Source organism: Talpa occidentalis, unplaced genomic scaffold (genome assembly GCF_014898055.3).
Source record: "Talpa occidentalis isolate TD23 unplaced genomic scaffold, MPIMG_talOcc4v2.1 talOcc4.13, whole genome shotgun sequence".
Taxonomy (NCBI): Eukaryota; Metazoa; Chordata; class Mammalia; order Eulipotyphla; family Talpidae; genus Talpa; species Talpa occidentalis.
Genome location: NW_023601322.1, coordinates 15,889,480 through 15,915,840, shown reverse-complemented (window position 1 = coordinate 15,915,840; position 26,361 = coordinate 15,889,480). Strand labels below are relative to the sequence as shown.

Sequence of the window (26,361 nt, the reverse complement as noted above, 5' to 3'; positions counted from 1 at the left end):
GCGGGCATTCTACTTGATTACTCAACCTCAGAATAGCAAGTCCTGTTCAGATCTTATGTCACAAGTTGGGCAGCTCTTGCCATCTACTAACGTTCCAGAAAAACTCTTGGAGGAGAAAGAACTGTGCTGAAAAGCACACCAGAAGTCACACTGAGGATAGTAGACCATAAGCAAGACAGTAAAACTTACCATGACACAGAGATCATTGAATCAAAGTTGTGAAAGCAAGGATTAGAGTGATAGAAGTGAGAGAAGATCAATGTATCACTGGTTTGGGTGAATTGTATAGTGTAGTGGAATGAACTACATTTTGGGATATATACAACATTAAAACATATCAACTATTATTTAAAAGTAATTTGAGCTAAAAATAATACAGATTTTCTTACGACTGCTTAAGAAGTGAGCTGCTATTATTTATACTTTACCAAAGACTATGAAAAATGTCAACATGGTAAATTATTAAGAAAGAAAATCAGCCAGAATAATAAGTATTTGCAGTTAGATTAGCTTTGAATAAAAAGGAATATTTATCATCCACATATATAATACACATGAAAATTGTCAAAATACATAGAGTTTGTTTTAATGACTATAGCCTCAGTGTTGCAATATATTAAACCCAGTCACTGGCTCTAAGCTCGCTCTTCTTCATACTTTATATTAAATCCATAACAGTTCTACCCCCAGAGTATATTTTAAACCTACCTACTTCTCTCTATCTTGGCGTTCTTCACCTGGTGGTGCAGCAGGTTGAGCGCAGCACTGTGAAGCTGTCCACAGCCTCCACAGTGCGGGTTCAATTCCTGGCCAGTCAGGGAGCTACCCACATGACAGCAGACCTCTCCTGTCACACCTGCTGCTCCCTTCAGCAGTGCATTTCGGTCCATCTGCCTGTTCTGCTCCCCATTCTGTCTCTGGTGAATCCTCTCACCCTCCCACACCTCTGGCCTGTACTGCAGCTCTTGTATAAGTGAAAAAAAAAATCTTTAAAAAAATTGGTTGTTCAGAACATAGGATGTTCCTATCTTAGAAGTTAAAACTCTGAAATGCCTTCCATTTTTCTTACAGTAAACTAAAACCTCCTTGCTACCTTCAACCAACCACTTGCATTTACCTTTCTAACTTCATATTCTATCTCTGTTCATCTGTTCATTAGCTTCCACCAATACTGGGGTCTCCTGCTTTTTCTTTGAACAAACTAATTTCCAGACTCAGGACATTTAAGAAGCTCCCCATGTCTGAAAGTCCCTTCCCTCTGCTCTTTACATGGCTGACGACTCATCCAGATTATAGCACAAATGTCACCTTCTTATGGGGTTTCTTTTCCATTCCCACTGAATCAGTACCTCCCACTTACTTTGTGCTTCTGTATTGTTACTTTTCCCTCTGTAATTTTTATCTCAATGTATTTTTTTTCAGATTTATTTATTTATACAAGCACTGGGGTACAGGCCGGTGGGGGGGTGAGAGAATTCACCAGAGACAGAGTGGGGAGAAGAACAGGCAGACGACCAAAATACACTGCTGAGGAAAGCAGTGGGAGAGACAGGAAAGGTCTGCTGTGCCGTGTGGGTGTGGGTAGCTCTCTGGCTGGCCAGGGATCAAACTGGTGCTGCAGAGGCTGCGAACAGCTTCACAGAGCTGTGCTCAACCACCTGTGCCACCAGGGAGGCCCTCAATATATTCCTTATGTACTCAATAACCATTGCTGTCTCCTCCAGTGACGTAAATTCCACCATAACAGAGACTTTATCAGTTATGTTCATTGTTTTCTCCCCTGAAACAAACAAGTAAAAATGTTGAATGAATGATATGTTGCCATCATCAGCCACATTGATATTCTGATAACCCACAGCTATTGGATACTCATTATATGCCAGGCTTGGTGCAAAGTGCCTCACTTTCTCTTTTAATAACTTAAAACTATATAGAGGAGATGCTATGTTTATCTCCCCTCGAAGATGTGGGAATGAAGTTTCCTCATCGTTGCCATTGGCATCATTGCCGTTTCAGGAAGCAGAACTAGAATTGGCATTGTTACAACCACATACAGTGGTTAGAGGAAGGAATGGGGGGCCCTTTGATGTAGAAAATCCCATCAAGACAACCCAAATGAATTGGTGAGATATGTTGACCAACAGATGGAAATCATGAAAGTCCTGTAACCAAGCCATTGTTTTCATGCCAATACTATTAGCATCACTTGTGAACAAGTTAGAAATGCAAATACATTGGTCTTGCCCTGACTTAGTAAATCAGAATCTGTGGCTGTGACCAGGAAAGTGTTTCTTAGAAGTGATTTTTTTAAAGATTTATTTATTTATGCATACAAGAACTGGGGTACAGACCAGAGGTGTGGGAGGGTGAAAGGATTCACCAGAGACAGAGTGGGGAACAGAACAGGTGGATCTACCAAAATACACTGCTGAGGGAAGCATCAGGCAAGACAGGAGAGGTCTGCTGTTCCATGTGGGTTGGCTCCCTGGCTGGGGATTGAAATCATGCTGCAGTGGCTGCAGATAGCCCCACAGTGCTGCAACTTAACCCCTTGTGCCATCAGGGAGACCCAGAACCGGTGATTCTTAACAAGTGCTTTAAGAATAAGAAAACCAATCTGGCAGTTAGCAGAGGACAGAGAATATTAGCAAGCATAAAGCAAAACATCCATACTTAAAAACAGAAGTAGGGTTAGAAGGTCTTGTTCAAAGACACAAACATGTTGGTAATATTGAAGGATAAAAATGAGGTGTGGTCATAAATAACAGTTGCTGAAGTGAAATAGAAAAAGTAGATCTACAAAATGTCTGACCTTCTCACCCTCTCAAGTTCTTGAATTACCCTCTATTACCTAGGATTAGTATCACAACGTGAGGTTGAATTGAGCTAAGATCAGAGCAAAAAACAAAACAAAACTCCACATGGCTCCAGTTATATCAACTAGTAAGAGTGTGAGCCTGGGAAGGAGATGGGCCATTCTGAATCCACAGAGACAGATCTTAAAGTCTGCAGATGACAGAAGCTGTTTCAACTGTGAGAAAGATGGTTCAAACAAGAACATTTTATAATGCTCTATTAATGGGCAAAATAATGGTGGGTAAATTTCAACTGTGGAAAGTGTAAAGTAATGTATCTGGGGAAATATAATCCAAACTCTGCTGATAAAGTGAAGTACTCTCTGTTATTACTTGGTTCTAGAATAAATGATATCTGAATCTATGCCATCTATCTTTTGAAGACAGTCCAATATAAAATGACAGTTCCGAAGGTCAACCAAATGTCAGAGATAACCGTGACACAATTGAAAAGAAATGGTATTATATAATTTTGTTAAATCTTTGAACAAAACTTGTAATGTTTTTGTACATGGATTAGAGTCCATAGTTCTACACAGTGCATTGCATTAAGATCATAAAATGGAAGAGTCTGAAAGGTTAACTGAAGTGGCGAAAGGAATGAAACAGTAAGACCAGATGAGAAATTTTCAGTTCAGAAAAAAATAGGCGAAAAGGGACACAATGAAATGCATGTCCATGAAGGATGTTGGGAAGTAGAGTGCTGACAGGTTCAACAAATTCAAAATACTGCCCCTAAGAGAACTCTCTTGAAGCTCGAAGGCAACTTTAGGACAAAAAGAAAGAAAGGAAGAAAATGTAGGGTTTCTTTATATACGGTGAGTGATGTACAGATGTTGTTCTCCATGGGGGGATTTGCAAGCTGCAAGGTAATCAGGAACACAATAAATATTTATTTATGGGAAATGAAGTCCAAAATGGCTTATAAAAGGGAAGCTATATATTCTGGATATTTTCTTAGGGGTAAAAATAAAGACCTCTCTTATGCATTCTCACGAAAAATAAAGTCCAAAAACTGATGCTTGATGCATTATTGTAGTCTTGAAGTATTTTTAGCATATATTTGTGCATCTGTGTATAAAGACACACACATTCATACACAGACATATACATATGTATAAATTTATATTTGCTTTCCTTTAATACAAATGTATTTTGTCCTTATAAATGAAATATATATACATAAATTATAGGTAATTTTGAAAATAAAGAATAGAAGAAAAATCACACTTAGTTTCATTATGTAAAGATGGCCACAGTACTATTTTCTATGTTTATGAGTTTTAAAATCATTTACTGCCTCAGGATTTTGCCACTAATCATGTAGTTTGTTAGTATAAGATAGGCAGTAATGGTGTGAAAGCAGTAATATATTTTACATTAATTTTACCAGTATTAGGATTCTTTGCTATGTGCTAAAGTTGAGTTAGATTATAGACACTTTGTTTTCTTTTTATCTGATTTTTGTATTTATGTTTATTACACTACTGAAATTAGTTTTCTATTTTACATTGTTTCTATAAATATCCCATCTTATTTCTGTTGTTTGTTGTTTCAAATATTTTAAAACTATCGTCTTCTGTATGTAAAGTCTTTTCTAGGTGTGTCTTTTAATTGCAAGTAGGTGATTGCTATGTTTGTTCATATTTACCCAGTTGAAAATGCTTTGCCTGTTCCAAGGAGAGGTTTGCGTATCCATGTGAAGTGTCTACACAATTTATTGTCCTAAGATATTTGAAACAAATAGTCTATGTTTGAATACTGGTATGGCTTGGTAGCTTTATTACAAAATTTTATGAATATTTAAATTAGAGTGTTATTATTATGCTTCCTATGAATTAAGCATTCAGATGACTATTATTGTAATTATTTCCTCTATCTTACTTTGTACCTCCGACTTTTAGTTTAGCACCATTTGGGGTTTTTCTTTGTCTGCATCTTCTAGTGTAGTGTTTTCTTTGGTTTTAATGTTAGCAGTAACTGAAAAGACAGAACTAGAAATTTTACTGGCAATTGTCTAGATTGATAAAAATGTCACATAAATATGTACTTTCAAAATATGAAAGCCTGATAGAGGATCTAGAATGGCATTATTTATGTTGCTGCTTCTTCCTTTAGGCTACATTGATAATGAGTATTTTAGTGTTGGGTAAATTTTATTTTTTATTTAAAATTGTTTTGGGCATTTGCCTTTGATTTTTCATCCTATATGCTATAATAATTGTGCATATATAATTATGTCCATTTAAGCAATTTAATTCCTAACTGACAGAAGTAGAAGGTGACATATGAAGGCAATGACTGATGTGTAGTGAAATGTATGAAAAGTATGACTGAAGGTTCATGCGTACCAGTAGTAATAACATTTTGTAATTTTTATGTATATGTCATTAGGCTCTTTTAATTGATATGTGAAAGTATCTTCTGCATCACTTGCAAAGGGCTCATTTTTGATTTACTGTTAAAGATTTTAATTCTTTGAGAAAATAATGAATGCTTATCGTTTATTTTTATTTTTAACACTAAAAATTTGAAGGGGACTTTCTCTGTTATTGGTAATTTCTAAAGGACTGGGAAGTGATATTAATGAAATTATTAAAATCTGACAAAAAACCAGAGTAAGAAAAACAACATTCTGATGAATAACTTTTCTCCATCTCACTTCATACCAAGAATGAGAAATTTGATGAAAACTGGGATCCTTCCTTGGTAATGCGGATAATTGGAGAATAGTATTTCCCTTCTTAAAATGAGATTCATATTTTGAAAGCCTCAAAGGGAACTGAGGGTGTTAGAAAGTCTTTTGAATTGTGTATACTTCATAAAATGATACCTCAGTGTCCCGAGTTCCTTAAGTTAATGTCTGATAAGTACAAAAACTTTAATTAAAAGAGTGTTCATTGTATTGCTTATTACAATAGTCAAGTTATAGAACAACCCATGTGCCAAAGGACAGATAAGTAGATTAAGGAGATGTGGTATATATATACACAGTGGACTACTACTCAGCCACAAAAAATGTGAAGTCTTATCATTTGTGACAATATAAATGTAACTGGAGGATATACTACTAAGCAAAATAAGGACAAAGAGAAAATATCAGATGGATTCATTTTCAGGTAGAATTTCAGACTTAGTGTACACTGTGGTGATAATTGTAAGGAGATAGCTGTGACTTCTTGAAGAGGAACTGATCAAGTTTAGGCCTTTAAAATAAGTCAGTAATCTCAATCTCTTGTAGATAGAAAGACATATAACCTTCTAACCTTAGTTATTAAGGAACAAAAACAGAAAGAAGTATGTTTCTCTAAGTATTGTAACTAAATAAAGTAAAATGATATTAGTGGTATGGTCTTTAGAAGACATAAAATTATAAATGAATATGATCATGATTAATGTTATTCTTGATCAAGGATACAGAAAACATCTTAAATGTGCTGTCATGTCTGTTTTATTTTAGCGTGTGATAATTTCATAAAAACTCCCTACAAGTCATTCTTGATTCCCATCTGTCACTAAAACCACCCTATTTAGTCAAATATTGGGTAATTTCTTACCCACTAATTCTATCACAGTGTGTGGTTTGAAAGTATGTATATCTATGTCTCATTCTGAATGGTTGTGACCTGGAATGGAATGGGAAAGAATCTTCTACAATTGAGAATGATACTGAATAAGAGGTTATCAGTTATTGAGCAACTCTGTAGACCAAATAGCATATGTATTTCACGTGAATATATGCTTCTCTTCACTACAACTTAGTTATATATTCATCCTTATATCCATTTTAAAAAATTAGAAAACTGAGATTGAGAAAATATAAAATAACTTTCATATATAATTAATAGCTGCCCAAGTCAAGGTTGAAATCCATATTCTTTCCTCTCTCCTATACACATACAGCCTGTGGGCTAACCTACTGATGCTTTTATCCTTGTGAGTCTGTTCCAGCTACTGAGCTAATTAACAAGCTAATGAACATACTAAGAACTATAGTCACTGAGAGCATACTTACTTCTGTCCGTATACTTAATATTTAAATATCTACTGTAACCGCACATGATATGATATATTATTGTCTCTATTTAACAGGTAAGAAAACTAAGACTCTAAGAGCTTAAGTCAGTCCTTGTTCACACATGTAGGAATTAGCTGAGTCAAGATTCAAACTCACATTGGTCTACCTCCAGATGTCATTTTCTTATCATGATGCTAAACTCTCTCAGACATCAGGCTTGATTCCAGATATGACAATTGCCAAGTCCTTTTCCTTCATCTGTAAAACTGTGATGAACAGTCTCGACCTGCAAAAGTCATACCTTTGTTGGGAGAATTCAAGCAGGAACCAGGAAGGGAGAGCTTTTACTGCAAGTTATTGTTAGAATACTCTCAGCAACTTGAGAGGCCAAGTCAGGATTTGTGTTGTATCTGACACAAATCTGGAAGAGTTCTTGACTCTGAAACTTTTCATGACCCGGAAGAAAAGCAAATAAACTGTTGGTAAGAGAGAAGACGGGGCATCCTTGGAAGTAAGAAAAGGCCCTTCTTTCCCTGTCTAATGAGGGGCAGATTCTCTCAAAATGTAATTAAGAGGTTTCTGAAGATGAACAGGTAGGATAGTCAAGAAATCATTCCTGATTACTATATTTCCTATTATTTGTTTCAGTTCTTTTTCTCCTAATTTATAGCTTCCCAGAGAGAATAGGAAGTTAAGTAGTGCTGATGACTGATAGCTGCTGAATGAAATACTATTAGGACTTGACTCTGAAGCTGAGAGGATCTGTGTTTATAGGTGGTAACGAGATGACCACTTGCCTCTAGAGGGATTTTAAGTCCTTGTCTGGGGTTTATTCAGCCTCTCTGCTGGGCACTCAGTGGCAACACACTTGTCAAGTAGTCTAAAATTCTAATTCCTGCTAATAAATTTTGCCTTTTTAAAAATTATTTGGAAACTTTGAGAACAATAATATATAGCATTTCTGCTATATAAAAACTATCATGCTATATAAAAACTATCATGCCAAAATCTCATCAGTGACATTCATAAAGATTTGCCAAATATTTCTTGAGGACCTATGTACACAAGCAGCCTGTTAGATACTAAGATGGATTTTGTTGAATTCTGTCCTTAAAAATATTAAATTTTCACATATCCCCCTATATTGATTGGAGACTAATATTTTTTAAATCATATTAATCTACATGATATTTTTATATTTCTCTCCATCGATCTTTTTATTTTTATTTTTTTTAATTTTTCACCTCACCCATCTTACTATGTCATTATTCTCTGAACTGAAAGTCTAAGGGAAATTTCACGGGAATTTCAATTTTAAACTTTTTATTTTATAATATATTTTTTCTTTTTATTTCAACATTTCTATCTTCTAACATTGTAAGTATATAGTATGTTATTGTGGACCTATGTCCAATGCTATACAGTAGATCTCTGAAACTCATTCATCTTGTCACACTGAAACTTGATGCCTACTGAAGACTCCCAATTTTCCCCTCCCTCCAGCCCCTCTTTGCTCTCCTCTTCCTTTCTATGAATTTAGCTCTTTTAGAAGAGATCACAGATAAGTGATCATGCAAAATGTATCTTTCTGTGACTGGCTTATTTCAATTAGAATAATATTCTGTACTTCATCCATGTCACATACTCTTTTTTAATTGAAACATGTTGTCTTGTTTCTGGAGTTACTCACTCTGACTATGTCTTACAAACTCACAAAAGATCATTTTTCTTCCCTGGTCCATGTCATAGATCTGGGCTGATGGGCCTTTTCTTTAAATAAGCAACTCTTCTCTTTGGAAAGCCATCACTACATTATAACTCCTGAGCATCAGCTTTCTAACTATCAAATATAATTTGTTTGTAAAAGGCTCTAAATAAGTTCCTTTTAAAGAAGAGATAAATAGCTTGTATAACTCACATTCAAAGATGTTTAAGGAAGTCTGTGTGGCCTTCTTATTTAATAAAAAAGAAGGGAAGGGTTATAATCAGTTATTTAAAAACCTCCATCTGTTCCGTTTTATGGATATTGGTATATAAGACTGAATCTATTTCCTCAGTTATGGCTACCTTGAAATGGATAACCAGCCATTTCCCCTAAAATTCCATATTTTAGTCAAAGAATTACCTCATTTGTTGTTCCTGCCTGCCTAGCCAGCAACTGGAAGGCACTATTTACTATTGCTGCAGTTGAACATGCATGGACTTGGAGGATTAAATAGTTTGTCTTCATTCACAGTAGGCAGGCTTGGCACATAGATGAGAAACTTTATTTTCAGAGATCTAGTACAGGACTTTCTATCAAAGAAAGCTGTCTCTGTAGGGCATATTTCACAAATCATTTGAAAATTATTTTATACTTGCAAGGCAGTATATAGACTCCTAATGGAAAAAGTATCATTTCAAGTTGAAGATAGCTCTAAGAATTCTGAACATTTTAATTAACATGAAATCTTATTTTCCAGCTCTGTAGTTATAACTTAATTATATTCTTTGTTTCATCAAAGATGTCTAATACTATCAAATTACCAAATACTATTCCACTCCTTGTTATTATTACTAACAATGAGGCAAATAGGCACCTCTGCTTATTCCTATAATAAAGGGAAGATGCCATATATTGAAGTTTGCAGTGGATTGTTTGGTATACCCAAATAGTTAGGTGATAGGGGTAGAACTTTCCATGAAGATAAGCATATAGGCCCAAATTGTCAGTATAGATGAGTATTATTTGGATAAGTTTATTTAATCCTGCACTTATAGTCATCAACCCTTGAAGATCAGATCATTATATTATGATCAAGGTATTTTACCCCTTTCTCCCTAACTTGTCATACTTGTTCATATATTTTCATATTCTAGATAAGATATACCCTTCTCTTTCTCTACATCTTAAATAATGAGGAGGCCATTACTTATTTTATGTTTTTCATTTGTGTATAATCACTAAAAAATAAAATGGTTCAACAATATCAAAAATGGAATCTAAATTCACTTTTACTATTCTTCTATCCCCATGGGCTATAAACAAACACCTTTAAATACATCTCACGTTTTTTTTTTTTTACATTCTTCACTAGAGAATACATGAGTCACCAAAACCCAGGATATATCTAGAGAAGACCATAGTTCAAAATGTTTTTACTACCATAACCTTAAGATTGGCATTAGGTATCTCAGGAAACTCATTTGTCAGGTGTAAGCAATTCAATCACTTATATTTCTTCTCCAGGTCTATTGTGATAACATAAAATCAGATATATAAAAATGACAAGGAAGTTAAAAAGCCACACAAATTTAAGTGACTGTGTTCATATTATGAAAATCATCCCACTTACTACAAATATTCTTTTATTCAGTTTAGCTTTAACCTTTGTTGAGTTTCATTCTCATAAAATGAACCAGTGTACCCATTTATGTATTAACAATGACATGTACTCAACCAGAAGTAATTTATCCTTTATTTAAAATACCATACTTTCTATCTCTCCTGGGTTCCCACACCATTTTCCTCTATGGTGTTTTTATCTGTTTAGGGGTCCAAGACAGATTTCTGGCTCAATATCCTCAGCAGCACACCTCTTTCCTTTTCAGAGAAGACATGCTTATCATGTACATGTTGAATTTTAAATGAAAGTGGTGGGTGAGTTAAATGAAGTTATTTGAAAATCATCGTGGGCATCGTGGGCATTCATTCTCAGCACTTAGATAACAACCTAATGACAGGAACCAAAGCATTTTCCCTTCCAGTGGCCTCCAGTGCTGTCTGAACAGTTCATGAAGTAGGACACCAATGCACAGCTTCCTCAGGGCTCCTGCCTCTCTGACCTGGCCCACATTCTCACACATAGTGTATTAAGTGATTCCTGCTGAGTTCAACCTGTATCTGCCAGTTCCATTTGCCAGTGGAGTCCTTTGGACCTTCCAGAGCAGTGGTCTGCCTGTGCCCACGGAGCCATTCAAATACAGCAATAAAGATGGGACATGCAGCTTATCCATTCATATCACTGACTTTCAAAGCTGCCCGAACAAATGGTTCCGCCTGGATTTATTTCAAAGCATTGACTAAAGCAGACAGAAAGCTTCCTGCCAGGCAGTTATATTTACCACACAAATTTGTCAGCTTAACCAAACATTTCAGTGTGTTAGGAGCAGAAATTTGAACTGATAGATCTAAAGGGCTCAAACACTATGAAAGAGATGAAGGTGCAGCAGACTGCATAACAGTGTCTGCATGACTCCACAATGATCACTAAATAAATGTTGTTTTTCAGAGAAACTGAGCTGTCGCTTCACCCTCCCACCCCGAGACTGGGTTCACTAAAGCAATCAGAAGCTTTTACAAGGGTTGCCATAATAAAGCTAAAACACAGTGATGGTGGTAGCCACAATCTTGAGATACTCTGATAGGCTTAACAGAGAGGATTGTGCTTAACAGCAAAAATGTTATTATAAGCCCTGAGCAACATCATGGGATAAAGTAGTCCTTGAAATCTTATGTCAGCTTTCACATCAACTCCATCTCATATGTGTCTGTGTTCAACTTCTTTTTCTGTAAAATGGGAATCACTCATTTCATTGTGTTCCTGTCACCCTTGTTTGCAGAATTTAACATGGTTTGCAATTAAAAAAAAAAAAAAGTCACATTCAAATGCCATGGAAACCTCTTATACCCTGTGGTATAAAGTTTGCTATAAAATATACCCAAAAATGGTCATTTAAAATGTAACAATTTCTGATATGCTGGGAAAAGATCATGTTGCTAGTCATTTTTTTGACTATCTTTTGGAGATAAGACAACCATATCGGTTGTAATTGTCATAACTATTATCAGTTTTGTACAATTTGTCACTTCTCTATTTCCCACACATGTCATTTAATTTAATCTGTTCTATTTTATTCTGTCAGTAGTCTTTTGGGGAACCTTTTTCAAATATTTAAAGCTTGCATCTGCAATGCTTATTTTGCAGATGGGTCTGGGGAGCAATCTCAGAGAAGGGTAGGGACATATTTGAGAAAGGTCTGATGTTTCTCCATAGATTTGCAATCTACAAGGCAGATTCTCTCCAAGGGACTATTGCCAAAAATTATGCATTTGATCACTCAAGAAGCAATGTTTGAAGCTCGTAATTTAAAAAAAAAAAAAAATGCAAAATTCAAATGGAACAAATACAGTTTGATCCCCCCCACCCCGTCTCCAACAAGTCTATTGTAATCTGTTTACTAATTGTATAAAAGAGCTGAAAATATTTTAATTTCAATTGCTCTTATTAAGTCATAATTGAAGAACACCTGAAGTCAAACCTGCATATTTTAACTACTTCTTTTTTGATGAATAGACTTTGTTTTAGAGAAGTTTTAAATCCATAGAAAAGTTGAGCAGATAGCATGGAGGGTTCTCATTCACCACCAACCCTGCACTGTTGCAACAGGAACTTTGTTGCCACTTTGTGGGGGAAACTTGTGGGGCAGGTTTGCCAGGCAAGACTCTGCTACTTGAGCAGAAGTTCTTGTGACATTTATTGAAAGCATACAGGCTGGGGCCTCCCCAGTGGCGCAGCGGGTTGAGCACAGCGCTGTGAAGCTGTCCGCAGCCTCTGCAGCACGGGATCGATTCCCGGCCCGGCCGACAGGTAGAGTCCCACATGGCATGGCAGACCTCACCTCTCCTGTCTCACCCACTGCTCCCCTCAGCAGTGTTTTCCTCAGGTCTGTCTGTTCTGCTCCCCGCTCTGTCTCTGGTGGATTCTCTCATCCTTCTGCGCCTCTGGCCTGTACTCCAGTGCTTGTATAAATAAATAAATCTTTTAAAAAAAAAAAGTATATGTGCTGATATTGTCACAGGCAGAGTTATCCCCAGACCACCATGGAGATAGTCATGTAATCAGGTCAACAGTGGCTTAGGCAACCCAGGCCTGCCTTGTATAATGGGCTATACTCCATAGGTAGTCAAGGAATGCTCTGCTGTGATTTGTAGATTGTAAATAGGTCACAGTTGCCCATGAGTGGCCAGCTAGTAGCCAGCCCATAGGAAGCCACATTGCACAATTACAAACTCACCGACTAAACATCTCCTACCCAAGGGGTACATGCATTCCAATTGATGAACCTACATCAACCATCAACACACCAGTTTACATGAAGATTTGTTCCTGGTGTTGTACATCCTATGGGTTTTGATAAATGTATGACTTGTATCTACCATTATATTATCATCTAGAGTAGTTTCACTGTGCTAAAATCCCTACATGTTTCTCCGTTCATCTCTCCTCCTCCCTAAACCCTGAAACCATTAATATTTTTAATGTTTCCATAGATGGTCCTTTTCCAGAATGTCATATATGACTCATACAGCTTGTAAACTTTTCACATTGGCTTCTTTCACTTAGCAATATGTATTCAAAATTCTCCCATGTCTTTCTTGGCTTGATAGCCCATTGCTTTAAAGTGCTGAAGAATATTTCATAGTCTTTATGTAATATCACTTTTATTTTTTTTATTTATTTTTTATCCATTCACCTACTGAAGGACATCTTGGCTGCTCCAATTGGGAGGTGCAGGTTCTTTTGTGGACATGTTTTCAGTTCCCTTTGTTAAATACCAAGGAATTCAATTGCTGGATCACAGGGTAACAATATGTTTAATTTTAGAAGAAATTGTCAAACTGTCTTCCAAAGTGGCTACAACTTTTTGCATTCCCATCAGCAATGAAGGAGAGTTCCTTTTGCTCCATATAGTGTTTGGAACTTGGGCCACTTGCATAGGCCTGTGGGAGTATCTTGTTACTCTCATTTGCCATTTCCTAGTGATATATGATGTGGAACATTTGTTCATGTTTGTCACCACCTGTGCATCTTCTTTGATGAGGTCTCTCTTGCTTTGCCCATTTTTTTAAATAAGTTGTTCATTTTCTTCTTGTTGAATCTCAGGAACATTTTATGTATTTTGATTAACATTCTTTTAGAACATTTATCTTTTTTTATATATTTTCTCTCAATTTCTGACTGTCTTCTTGTCACCACCCCTACTTGGTCACCATGCTGTATTATCATTATTTCTTCTCTAATACCTAAGAGGGGTGTGTGTGTGTGTGTGTGTGTGTGTGTGTGCGCGCGCGCGCGCGTGCACGTGTGTTGTGTGTGTGTGTGTGTGTGTGTATGTATAAAAAGAGAGAGAGATTTATATAGGTTGGCTGGAGACTCAGACAATGATTATCAATTCTGGCTGCATCTAAAAACCTACTTTGAAATTTGATTTTTATATACTGTATACAGATTCTTGTGACCCACTTCACCTCTACTGACTTTATGCTGGACACTAAAAAATTACCAAAACATAACAACAAAGTGAAAAGGCATTGCCTCTGCTATCAAGGACATTAATCAGGTACAGGGTATATATGTAAACTTTAGTAGTAGTAAGAGGGTATCAGTCACTCAAAGGAGTGTACCCAAGGGAATTTGATGATTGAATGCTCTATAGAAATTTCAGACAGTTCATACTGTTAAACAGTAGTTGTGTTTGTCTAACCCTCTTCTTCCATTTTCTTCCTCAACCCCATCCCCATTCACCATGTCCTCAAAAGTTCCCTGGGCCCCATATGCATAGATCTTTGAATGTTTCTAGTTTTTGGTATGAAACAGATCCCCCACTGTGTTAGAGTATGATAGGTTAAGGAGGGAAGACTTTTATTAAGAGAATATACCTGATGTGTTTGCCTGTAAGTAAAATAAATTAACATTTCTAATAAATTATATAAGTCATCACACTTTATATTGTCAGCAGAAATATATTTAGAGTTCCACGGCTTGCAACTTCAGGTTTGTAACTTATATCTTTTAACTGCTACAATTTTACTGTGGTGTTAGGCCTCCTAGATCCTCTTTTCTTTTTTTTTTAACATTTATTTATTTATGCAGACAAGAACTGGGGTACAGGCCAGAGGTGGTGGGGGGTGAGAGGATTCACCAGAGACAGAGTGGGGAACAGAACAGGCAGATTGACTGAAATACACTGCTGAGGGGAGCAGCAGGTGAATCAGGAGAGGTCTGCTGTGCCATATGGGTAGCACCCTGGCCAGCCAGGGATTGAACTCGTGCTGCAGAGGCTGTGGATAGCTTCCCAGTGCTGTGCTTAACCCCTTCCTCCAGCAGGGAGGCCCTAGATCCTCTTTTCTAATTGGCATACTTTCTTTTTATTTTATCCATGTGAGAAACTTATGTTTCAATCATCTTAAAAAAGAAATACAAAACTCACCATTTCTCATCACAGTTCATTATCCAGTAACCCTAAAATCAAGATGACATATTCAATTTAAATGCTATCCTGTTTCAGCCACTATTGGTAAACATTCATAGAAGGTCAAGGAGTATCCAGCTTGTAATGTTATTTCATCCTCTTAGCTAACTATTGACAAACTGAACTTCCAGACGTGCCTTTTTTGTTTCCACCTTATATTCCCGTAACACAGTTACTCTTATAAGACAAGTCAAATTGTATTTCTGTTAACTCTAAGGAGTAGTTCAAATCAAGAATTTATTGATTTACTGATGTTTGAAGTAAATGAATGATAGGCTTAAAAGTAGTTTTGCAATATATCACAATAATAAATATTTTACATACAGTGATAAATTTTGTAGTAATTATTGCTCATATTATTCAGTGCATTGTGTTCAATATTGACAGCTATTTCTGATTATCTGTAGGTTTTTTTTTCTCTACAAATTCCCTGAGCACTATTGAGTAAGTTATAATCTTAATCCAAGGATTGATTACCTCTGTAAATGTTTATTTAGTGCTTATGTGGCACAAGAATTGGGAGATAAGGTACACAAAAATTATCCTCAACATTAAATCCCGCTGATCCATTAGACTCTAATAGACAGAGTCAGCCTTGTAAATTAATAATTACAATACAACAGTGCAATTAGAAAGGTATATTGAGAGGATACAGAGCATAGAGGAAATAACCACTTCACCAACAGTAAATTCATATTTCCCTTTCTAAAGAGTCCAATTTAAGAGACTTGGCAATAGAGTAAGATTGTCTTCTAATCCATCATGATTGTTCTTTCATTCCCCAAGCAAAAGGGAAATCCAGAAATAATTGACAACATCACATTAAAAAAAATGTTTTAGGTTGTTGAATTTAAATATAGCTTCTACCCACTGATTTTTATAAACCAAAACCTAGAAATATGACTGCAGAATTGAGACTACTAGAGGGAGAGAATGAAGGTAGTTACAAAGTGGAGAGGGGTTCCAGTGATGGAGAAATATGGGTATCTTGGTGGTAGATGTGGTGTGGTAACAGAGATCTTAAGAGGCGTGAGCCTATGTCCCTAAATCAAATACAGTGTTGAGTAAGGTAAATTTGCGCCTTGGCTGTAGAGGCAATGACCTCTTTGATGCCTCTGTGATGGCATCGGGACTGGCATGGCCCAGAAAACCTTGGGATTGGCAAAAAACCTACAGGAAGCCAAGAGTATCAATGAAATCTATAAATATGGCAGGAAACAATGGCAAGGAATCCTGGTGGCGAATCTCTGAACTAAGGATCACCATTACTGTAAGTACTGCAAGACCTCTGCATTGATCTGCTGTAAATGGTGACGCATGCCAGATCAGGAAGCAACTTGGAAGTGATGGACACGATGCTGGGAAAGGTAGACAGTTAAACCATGATCATAATGGACAGCTTTGCCTTACCTGTAGAGGGCACTGAAACCCTAATAAATACTCAGGGGCTGCATGGGAGTACATAGCTGCATGTATAGAAAATGCCAAACAAGTTGGCCAACTTGAAAATGCAATTGGCTGGTATCATAGCCATTGCAGCTAGAGTTGCTGGTTTTCTGGAGTTGACGTAAGTGCTCGAAATGTAGCAGTGGTAATTGATCCAGTGAGAACAGTATCTGCAGCTAAAAGTCAACCTTAGAGCCATTAGAACATACCCAATGGGCTACAGACCTCCTGACGAAGGGTCTTTGGAGTATCAGACTATTCCATTAAATAAAACAGAAGACTTTGGTATAAGCTGCAAACAGTAGTATGCCTTAGAAGTATCTTATTTCAAATATTCTTTCTATTGCAAATTCCTTGATCTTTCATGTAATAAATACTGGGTGAATGTGCTGAATTCCTCTAGTTTGCTTACAAATGCTGAGTATGCCATTGCTCAGTTCTTTGGTTTGTCCAAAAATAGCAGTCAGAAGCCCAACTGGGACCAGAAATTTCCTTTTGGATTTAGAAACACATGGCCCAAAATCAGAAGACAAACTTGCTAAAGCTACAAGGGACAGCTGTGAAACTGCCATAGAAGCTTCCCGTGTATTGAAGTCTCAGGTTATTAAGGATAAACTGTTTAATCAAATTCGTATCTCAATAGTACATTTTGCCTGAAAGCCAGGATGAGAAAAATACTAAGTTACACTTTAAAACCAGATAACAAAACCTGTCTTAAAGTATATGGTGTTCCAAGTATCCTGAATATTAACTTCTTGTAATAAAAGCCTTTAAAATGAAAATAAAACCATATACAGTATTATAAACCAATGTTACTTCAATAAAAATAAATAATGGAATTCATTAAATACAGAAGAAAAGTTAAGGGTTTCTTCTGAATACATGATCTTTTGCATTGTTTTGCATATCTATGTGACTGTTCTGCTTTGTTTTTTAAATCTCAGATTTTCTTTTTTTTGAATCATACTTCAGTGTTGTAATTGGGCATATTGTCTTGCAAGTCAATAGAACACATAGCTGACTTAGTAGTGTTTGGGGAACTGTGGATATTATTTTCTAGCCAAAAATGTCTCTACAACTTTCTGTCATAGGCTATGAAATCATTGGTATATTTAGTAAATAATTACATGTTTATTCCTTTAGATAATGGAGATTTTTAGGTCTTTCCAGAGGATCCTATTTGATCCTATTGAACTTGACTTCCAATTACTGCTGGAAACAAATTACTACAAATTTAGCAGCTTAAAACAACATAATTGTATAGCAGGTCCCCAAATGGCATTACTTTGTTCAACAATTTTGTTATAAAATTGATGAAAAAAAGAAAAAATCCTGGCCTGTGTTGAATGGAATGGTATTCGAGGATGTGCTTTTGTTTCATGTCTTTCACTTAAAATGGCACTTTTCAAGAGCTGATCTACTATAGGTAAGTGAGGCTTATTCGTTAATTTGGTCATCCTGGAGGTCAAAAGTGGGAAGTCCATTTCACTAGGCTAAAAAAGGGCTGCCTTATTTCTGAAGTTTCAAGAGAGAATTTGTTGCTCCTCTTTTGCAGCTTTTAGAGGCTACCTACATTCCTTAACTGGTCCCTTGCTCCATCTTCAAAGCCAAGTGTATGTAGCTTCTTATCACTCTCTTACCTCTGCTTCCACACACTCCACCAGGTCTCTCCCCATTCCTTCCTTCTTTTTAAATATCCTTGTATTACACTGGGTTCCACCTGGATAGATGATTCATGATCATTTCCCTATCTCAAGATCCTTAGTGACCTTTACTAAGTTCCACCAGAGGTTATGACATCAGTCCTTGGGATGTCTTTATCTTTGGAGGGTATTATTCATCTTATCACACAAGGTAATATTTTAAACACTGATGTCAAAATCGTTTCAGAGAAAAGTTTTATAAGGAAAAATTTCTTGGGAAACAGATCGGATAGTGGAGATCTAGGTTAGATTAAAAGAAAGGGTGTAAGAAAACAAGTCTAAATGTTAAAAAAAAAAAAAAAAGGAACAAAAAAGCAATCCAAAAAGGTGTTAAAGGAAGATTTCACTTTCAAAAGAAAATCTACCCTGCACATTTTTTTCTCAAGGGCAAAGTTCCAAGCAATGCCAAGGTCTCAAAGTTTGATGTCCTTTTCTTTAGCTGATGCTATGTCCATATGCCTTGTCTATTCAATGTTTGTGGCATTGTAACCATGAATTACACAGTCAGATTTAAATCTATGGGCAAATAAAGGTAACTCCCATTCCCTCCCTTTTGTGTTGCTTATTCTTCAAAAGGGTTTGTGGTTTATGTCAAAGAATACTTTTAGAAATTAGATTTTTTTTTTATTTTTTTAAAGATTTATTTTTATACAAGAACTGGAGTACAGGCCTGAGGTGCAGGAGGGTGAGAGGATTCTCCAGAGACAGAGCAGGGAACAGAACAGGCAGACTGACTGAAACACACTGCTGAGGGGAGCTATGGGCGAGAGAGGAGAGGTCTGCCATGCCATGTGGGAATCTCCCTGGTCAGGAATCAAGTACCTGTGCTGCAGAGGCTGTGCTCAACCAGCTGCGCCACGGGGGAGGCCCTTAGATATAATTTTTAAAAAGTAAAGTTATGTTGAAAATAACACTAGAAATAAATTAACCCAGAAATTTACAGAGAAAGTACAGGGTGTTACAAAGAATTTACTACTTAGTGGTGAACCCAAATCTCATTTCCCAAATCCTTGTTTCCTATCTCCTAAATCCATTAACTTCAGCGATTTCCTTTTTCAGTTTAGATCTCAGTGTAATATATAGTTTACCTGTAAGCCTCTTCTTTTTACAAACCATTTAATCTGTGAGGCAGGGATATTTTCTTAGTGCATTCAGTAAAAATAGTGATATACTCACCTGTCATAAAGCGAGAGCAGTCTCATCAAAAGTGTCTCTGTCCATTATTAGAGAACTTCAAAATATCCAAGACCGATTGCTAGGAGTTCTTTCAAAAACAAAATTCCATATATCATATCCCATAGTAAACAAGGAGACCTACCTTTTTCCTTGATATTATGAAGCTACTATTTGCCCTAGAGCGAAAAAGTTGTTTGAGTAGGGTATGACTCCATGGTCATGAATAACGAGACATCACTTATATATCCTCACAACTTGAATGATTCACTTTCCAAAATTGAACAGCAGAAGAATATTTATGCTTGAAAACATTCAAGAGAACAACAAAAGAAATAGTTTCTGCATTGTTTTTGAACTGTTCAGGCATTTCAACACTTTGGAGAACTGGCTAATATCTTGAGCAATTGATTTATTCTCACTACCACCCTAGGACTGTTCTTTGCCTTTTTCTGCCATACATTGTGTCCTAGGAGGCCGACTTCTTGGTATTGCATCAGAAAGGTGTCTGTGTCCCCTGGTGCCCGGCGTTTTTGCCCATTGTGAGGCAGCAGCAGGAGAAGACATATAGGAGGGTGAAAAGAGAGGGAGGTTGGAGCTTTTCCGTTTCCTATTGGACTATACCCTACAAGAGTGCAGCTGTTCCAGGGGCCCTTCCTATTAGGATAACAGGTGCCATAATGTTACTTTTTAAAGATGCTAAGGAAGATTTTATTCAAGGGGGCTTGCAAGGGAGGAAGACTGGGCTCAACTATGAATACAACAAAGAAAAGTGGGAATTGATAGCTAAGGTGCAGGATTGGGTGTGTTGGTGAATGGAAAATTATAAAGTAGAAACTTCAAGGGTGATAGATGATTCTAGCTCAACTGAGTCTTTGGGATCTTGCCAAAGACTGGCCAGAGTGATCAGATATCACCTGGAATGGGAGTGATGGTGGAGGATGAGGAACTGATCAGAGACTGAGGGTGGTCAGATATCAAGGGTGGGGGATTCTAACATGATTTGGGATTCCTATTGAAAATGGAAAGTAAAGTTCTGAACATGGCCTTGAACTTAATTTTGGTTATTTTATTTCAGTGCTCTTCTTACAGTAAACAGAATTCATACCATTCCATGGTTTTCCTTTAAAAAAAAATTCCTTCTTTGTTTTGTGTCTCTCTTATTTAGAAGTTGTAAGTCTCCTTAAGTTCTGATGCATCTGTACTTCCTTCTCCATTTACCAAGCTAATTTTCTGCCTCTTTATCCTTTCCTGATTTAATAAATATTTTTGAAACAATCTTTTCTATTTGGGGTGCTTACCTCCTGAGAATTTCAAAATATTGGGTAGATTTGTGAGATATATTCCTTATATAGCAATAGAAAATAAATATAAATCACTGAATTTTTTAGGACTGTAGGACTGTAACCACTATTTTATATATTTTATGACAGTAAAAAGCAGACAATGTTAATTGTGTGCCAGGTAGTACAATATGTGTATTTATGTGTTTATTATTATTTAATGCATCTATAATTGAATTTGAGTAGATCTTAACTTTTGTTTTGTCCAGTAAGAATGTAATTCTTGAAATTCCTCTTTGTAGAATAGAGGAATAGAATATTAGATATTGGAAACTTGAGAGAGTGTATGCAATTATTCCATCATGTATTAGCTATCTATACTGTTTTGAAAATTGGACAAGACTTTGATGATAAAGTTTGGTATTATAAATGTTATAAGTAGGGCCTCCCTGGTAGTGCAAGGGGTTTAGACACAACCTTTGAAGTTGTCCTCAGCCTCTGCAGCATGAGTTTGATCCCCCGGCCACCAGGGAGCAACTCACATGGCACAGCAGACCTCTCCTGTCTCACCCGTTGTTCCCCGCAGCAGTGTATTTCAGTAGATCTGTCTGTTTCTGTTCTGCTCCCCACTCTGTCTCTGGTGACACCTCTGACCCCCCATACCTCTGGCCTGTACCCCAGCTCTTGTATGCATTAATAAAATCTAAAATAAATAAATAGATAAATAAATGTTATGAGTAAAGTTTTTAAAGTTTAATAAAGCAGAGTACTATTCTGTAGTTGCTCCCTGAGGAGTCAGGAATGTGTAACATAACTGCAGTGCAATGCTTCAAATATCATTGTAGAAAGTTGTGAAAATGGCAGAGTTAAAGAGTCAGTAACTCAGAGTGTGTTCAGGTGCATTTTCTGTAAATGGTGTAGTTGTCGAAGGATGAATTGTTATGCACCAGACAGGGGTAAAAGGAAAATATCACTTAGTAGAAGGCCCGAGCTTAAGAGGACACACAGATATCAAAGAGGCTTCTCCAAGGATTTGCTGGAGGGTGTGGGATGGAGCAGTTGTGGCCCCAATTTGGCACCCGACCCTCTTTTGTGCTTAACTTCCTAAATAGGCCTTGGGTCGCAGTGTAGATATTCCCCTAACTTTTCTCTGCCCCATCATAGCGAAGAATTCAGAACACTATTTCGAATTAAGGAATCAGTTTCTCACTCCTTACCCATTCTCTTGTCTGTCAGAGCAACTAAATTTTTGAAATCCAATAAAATTATTTTGTAAATATGGATAATAAAGGATTTTTTTGCTAGAAGCAATGAAATCCTTTCAGATAAAAATAAATACTTTTTTTATTAGGAGCATATTCAGTGCAGTATTTGAAGGATACTAAAATCACTTGCTGTTTACTGAAATTCCAGTTTATCTAGAAAGCCTGCATTTTTACACATTAAACCTGGCAACCACAAATTTTCCCGCTTTGCCAATGAGACTCTGAATTATTCAATCCTCTCTTATCTCCACTTACGAGACGTGTTTTTCCTTTCATTTTTTTTCTTTTTACTGGCTCCCTTATCTATCCCTGACATTCATCTGATCTATTCAGCCCTGTTCCTCCAGCAACCTGAACCCAGTGGTTATTGCTCTCCAGGACTCTGTTCTTTGTTGTTGTCTTTATCCCAACTTGATTTGTCTAGGCTATATAATCCCCTTTCTTGGTTTAACTACTATTCACCTAGGTCTCCTAAAATTGTGCTTCCATTCAAGGTGTTTTTTGACTTCAGACCTATATCCAATGCCTACTGAGTATTTTCTTGTGGTTGTCCTCTAGGCAGCTAAAAACCAGTAGAATCCTGTAGATTCTACTATGTTATCAGCATGGACTTACCCTTCTCCCTTACTTCCATCCCCCATCACTTCAATCAACCAACTTGTTACAAGCTTCCTTATTAACATGGCTACATATGCCCCTTCTCTAAGTTTCCTAGAACCCCTCCTAACTTCCTTGCCATCTCTCATTCCCTGTTTCACAAGCATACACACTCACAGAAGACATCTCCAACCTCTGCAGGACATCATAGCTGAATATATTTCTTTTGGCTTAATGTTCATCATGCCTTCTTATTTCTGTGGGGCTGGCTTGGAACTTTATATTTGAAAATGGGTCATACTTTCCAGAATTGGAACCTTGTCAGCCTCTCCAGGCTTATCTCTGAGGGATAAAAGACACACATGGCGTGGCTCTCCATTCCTCGTGCTTTGTGTGCAGAAGGCATTTGTTGGATGATTGTTGTGTGAGTGAGAAAAAAAGAGAGAATTTACAGAGTGAAATCTGTTTGTGAAATTGTCAGGGAAAAGAGCATTTACAGTGTAGTAATGAGATCTTATATTTGAGGGACTTGATATGATATATTTCAGAAAACATCTAATAAAGAGTCATGGGTTATGGGATTTATTTATAAATACCTATAATGTAAACATTTAAATGTGTATAAATATTAAATGCCCCAATAAGGTATATAATTATATAAATATTTAAATGCATTATGCATGTTTTAATATTTGGCATAGTCAAAACATATTGACAATATGTTTGGATCTTCTGAATAATTAATCACAATTTTTCTAACATTTAAAACATATTGAATATTGAAAATGCAATCATGGGGTCTCTCCAGTGGCGCAGTGGTTGAGCAGTGGGTTGCAAAGCTGCCCGCAGCCTCTGCAGCGCTGGTTCGATCCCCGGCTGCTCGCTGGCCACCGGAGGAGGGTCCCACATGGCGCGCAGACCTCTCCTGCCGCCCGCTGCTCCCCTCAGCAGTGTACTTTGGTCCTTCTGCCTGCTCTGCCCCCCCCCCACTTCTGGCTCTGGTGAATTCTCTCACCCTCCCATGCTTCTGACTGTACCTAGTGCATGTATAAACAAAACAAACGAATAAATAAATAAATAAATAAATAAATAAATAAATAAATAAAACATGACTCTATAAAAAAAAAGAAAAGAAAATGCAATCACAATTACATGGGCCACAATTAAACCTTGTTCATGTTATGTAGTTCAGGGAACCTTAATATTTTATTTATCTGTACTAACCATTTATATTTATGAGAAAACAGAGAAATCTTTTTTTTAGACTCCAGATACTCATTCAGTGTCTCAAAACTCAAAACTATCACATAATATATATAAGATAATCTCTAAAGTGAATATATCAGTGTCACTTACTATCCAGTAATTTTAACTGAGCGAGCTTTTTCCCTGTAGTAATGTATAATATATTGTTTAGAATATGGTGGAAGTAAATGTCCCTTGTTAAGCTTCAGAACTGCTCAAAGCACTGACGTCAATTAAACAAGTGTGGCAAAATCAACTTTCCAGAAAATGTATATGAATGAAAAAAAATTATATACGGAGGCGGGGAGCGATTTGCCATTAATAAAAGAGTTCCTTTTGGCTTGCGGTATAGGCTAAGCATTGGTAGACTTTGTGTTGGATAACACAATTCCATTTGAAGCCTCTGTAGAATTATTTCTTTTTAGTTAGTAAAAAGTGGAGCTTGGGGTATTATTAGACAAAATTACAACAGCAGTGCACTGCTGTGCAAAGAAATCAGGGCATTTCCTCTAAGCTGCATCTTTAAAAGTCTGGCTTCTAAAACTAATGTTGTGAAGCTTCAGTTCTTTTGAATTGAGACTCCCGGGAATAAGAAAGGGTCATAATTATTAGCTAAGAATTGATGTTGAATTTGTTTATTCACTGGTTTTCTACCACATTCTATAGTATGCAAATGAGATTTTTACTTAGAAAAGGCATTCCCAGTCTGAGACAGATGACAGCTGTTCAAGCCCAGGGGATAAAGAAAACACAGCTTTTTCCTCGGCCTTGTCTTCTCCTTTAGCACAGCTTCCAAGGCCTGTTTGAATCTTCCCAGAATTCCCTGAGCAGGAGCGTTCACATTCTGATTGATTAGTCATCATATCAGCGCTTACTGCATTGTAGCTCCCTTGCTACCAATTGAGCATTATGAACTGGGTCCAGAAAATTAGCTTGCTCAGCACCACTGGGATTGTGGCCTTTTAGGAAGGGCTGTCTAATTCCCTGTGACTCTAGTTAGAAGAATTGGCACTGAAGTGATATGAACAGAGTGTCTTTAGCAACCATTCTGAATCTCTTTTCAAAGTCTGCAATACTACCACCAAATGTGTAGAGACACACACAAACACACACACACACACAGAGTCTTCCAGACCTCAGGCAGGGGAGCTTATATTGACTGGATTAGCGGGTGGGGGAGGCAGGAAAAGAGGACTTGATCTGGGAAATGGGTGAGTGGTGGTTTTCAAGTTTAATTTTTCCACCTCGATCTCCTTTACCCTACTGCATTTTGCAGTATCTGCTTAAAGATCACTCAGCAATCCCACTCTGGCTTCTTACTCTTGTGAGAACCTCCTATGCAGACAGAAGTCAAGCTATCCAGAGAGCTGACTCCTGGCAGTGGGGATCAGTTCTAAGTGGAAATTTTGTCCGTTCCTCTTTAATCCCTAGAGTTTCTTTTCCAAGTATATAGTCCCCGCCTCCTATAAACTTTAGCATCTCACTAAGGCATGACTTTCCCAAGTACCTGTGCCCCACAGAAATGCCTGCAGCTCCCCCACATCAGAACCCATGAAACCTTGTGCCCTGGTAGAAGAGGAGTTCTGCAGTGAATTCAAATTGAAGTGCTGGTAATTTATTTGAAGTTACTATGAGATCTCTCTTCAAAGATGTGGATTTAAAGTAGGACTATGAAGTGAGAAACAATATGAACATAAAGGAACAAACCATGCCCACTGATAAAATAAAATCATCTTTGTAGATACCTGGGAAAGAAAGCATAGAGCTAGAGGGGTAATTTCTATTTTTTGTCAAAATTTAAGCCAGAAGCTGGTATTAGTACATATGTGTATGTGTTGTGCATACATGTACTAATACCAGCCTCTGGTCCATATGTCTATATGTCCACATGTCTATATGTCCTCTGGCCCATATGTGTATCTAATATTTAGTATATTTATTAATGTTTATAAATTGCATTATTATATTGCATCTTCACAAATACATTGTAGAATTGGGGTGAAATTGTATAACATGGCACTAACACACCATTAAATAAGCATAGATTAAAACTCTTTGTAACCTTAAATTACTGTTCTAATGTAGAATCAAACAGATCTTCCAGGCGATAAGTCCCAGTGTACCCAAACACTTTAAATACACAAAAACACACACATACACACACACTCATGCAGATTTCTCCCAAGTATCCTTTATGAAGAGGCTCACTACCATTCTCAGTCCATGTACCTATCAAAATAGATACATCTTTACAACAAAATGCACATCCATACATTAACCTGTATGCATGTAGGGATGCCACTCCCCATGTGAAACGCCAACACTAAGAAGTACGTCTGTCTGTGCAAGTTTTCCTCTCCCTTCGGTGCTCCACTGACTTCTCATCTGAGCAACAGCTGCCATCCCTTCTCAGTGGTACTTGATGATGCTACTGAGGAGGAGACATACTATTCATTTGGAGCTCGCATTAAGCTTGCTCAG

At 37.0% G+C, this 26,361-nt stretch overlaps 1 protein-coding gene and 1 pseudogene across 2 annotated transcripts in view; both read left to right on the top strand.

Moving 5' to 3' along the window:
- Positions 1 to 26,361, top strand: part of DCC (DCC netrin 1 receptor) — a 1,038,093-nt gene that overhangs the window by 528,957 nt on the left and 482,775 nt on the right. The gene's annotated exons all lie outside the window — the stretch shown is intronic.
- On the top strand, positions 16,285 to 17,271 carry LOC119243748 (COP9 signalosome complex subunit 5-like; annotated as a pseudogene).